Genomic DNA, 2,045 nt, shown 5'->3' with positions numbered 1-2,045 from the left:
AAAGCTTCCTTCTGCACCCAAATGCCCTCCTGGGAAAGAGGAAAGGGAAAAGAGAATCCTTGAGAGTAGGACGAAAATTTGAGAGACTGAGAAATTACAAAAAAAAAAAACAACAACAAAGACTAATACTCAGAACAGACTGATTTATACGTCTAAAAAGCGTAAGAACATAATACCCGCCCTCAAACCTGAGAATAAACGGAGATATTCTAGAGCCTCCACCTCTCCACGGACCAGGCCCAAGTGCTGACATCGCCGGAGAGTGGCTCCCAGAAGGCTGAGCGCCGGGGCGGTGCCAGCCGGCAGAACGCCAAGCAAGACGCCTAGGTAGTTCGTCCTCTCCCGGTAGCCGTAGGCGTCAGGTGACCGGCCCTGCAAAATCCGTCTGATTCCATGGGCAACCGCCAAGAGCCCTGGCGGCAGGTGGGCAGCTGTCCGGCTTCCAGGAGTTGGGGAAGAATACCGTGTTTGTGGGCGGGAACTATGCGGACCACACCTTGGAGCTGCAGAGAGCAGTTCAGCGCAGGACAGGTGCTCTTCCTGAAGCTGTCCACCACCTACACGCGCGAGGGCTCGGTCATCCTCTTCCCCAACTACGTCCACAACCTGCACCTTAAGCTCAAGCTGGGTGAGTGTGGTGAGGGACGAAAGTGGCTGCGTCTTCCCAGAGGCCGCAGCCATAGACTGCATGGCCAGCTGTGTGCCCTGTGCGTGGATATGACCATCAGCGATATGCAGGACGTGTGCAAGAAGAGGCTTCCCTGATTCTTGCCAAGAGCTTCATGCTCTTCAGCGCCATCCGCATGATTGTGCCCAAAGAGAAAATCTCTGACCCTCACAACCTAAACTCTGGCTGAAGGTCAATGGCAAACTCAGGCAGGAGGGTGTGACTTCCTCCATGATTTTTACCATTTTCTACATCATCAGCAATGTTTCTAAGATAATGACCATAGAAGAAGTAGGCATTATCTGGACCAGGATGCCAAAGGGGAATTGAACTCATTAAAAAAAAAAAAAAAAGCTGAAATTCAGGCTGACATACATGGGGTTGTTAATATGAGATTTAAGGTGGAAAGGCCAAAATATTAAGTCCATACAAAGCACCCTAACTTGTTAAGTTTTTGGATATAAGGGAGCAAGACAGAAGCAAGCAAAGGTACTTAAGTTGACAATCGTGTAATAAGAAACTAATTTTTAACAATGATTTGATTGGATTGCTATCTCAACTCAAGGGGTGAGCCTCCAAGGAAAACGTGATTGAGAAGAGCTGGGTTAAAAATGGAAATGAGAAATAGTGTCTTTTAGGAAACAACTGGAATAAAGTATTTGGGATGCTTCCAAAGAGGAGAGTTTATCAAACCAAATGTTTAGAAAACTTACTTTGCTTTCCTAAAAGTGGACTGGACAAGACTTTTCCTTTGGTCATTCAGGGAATAGTAGTTCAAGACTTAAAATCGAAAGGCTGAAAAGCAGGTTACAAGCCAGTTTTCCCACATTTCCTTGATCATGATAATCATCTTGGGATATTTGAAAATATAAAAATTTTCAAGTTACTGGCTCATACTAGGCCCTGTTGTAATAAGTGGAATTAATCTCCAGCTCTCCAAATGATTCTTATCACAGAAATGTGGAAAAACATTACCCTACATAATCAGTTAACTTACAATTTATTTAACGAATGAACAATTAATGAAGACCTCACTCATTTACTTAGGGTGTGTACCATGGCCCATAAATTCTGAGTTTGGGAGGTAATTTTGAACCTATTGTCTTCTTTTTTTTTTTTTGTATATAAATTTTATAGACACTTTATTCAAAATAACCCAAACTGGAAATAATCCAAATGCCCATCAACAAGAGAATGGGTAAACAAATTATGATGTATCTATACAATGGAATACCCTCAGCAATAAGAAAAAACAAACTATTGATCCTCTCAACAGCTAGAACGACTCTCAGGTTTTTGTTTTTTGTTTTTGTTTTGTTTTGTTTTTCAAGAGAGACAGATTGTGTGTGCAAGCAGGGGAGAGGGAGAGGGAGAGAGA

At 43.2% G+C, this 2,045-nt stretch overlaps 1 pseudogene; it reads left to right on the top strand.

Annotated features, from left to right (window-relative positions):
* The first annotated feature begins 392 nt into the window (after window positions 1-392).
* Window positions 393-1,472, top strand: LOC125921525 (acylpyruvase FAHD1, mitochondrial-like; annotated as a pseudogene).
* Window positions 1,473-2,045: the final 573 nt, after the last annotated feature.

This window comes from Panthera uncia, chromosome C2 (assembly GCF_023721935.1).
Source record: "Panthera uncia isolate 11264 chromosome C2, Puncia_PCG_1.0, whole genome shotgun sequence".
Lineage (NCBI taxonomy): Eukaryota > Metazoa > Chordata > Mammalia > Carnivora > Felidae > Panthera > Panthera uncia.
Note: the sequence above shows the minus strand (reverse complement) of the source record. Positions and strands in the feature narration are given on the sequence as shown.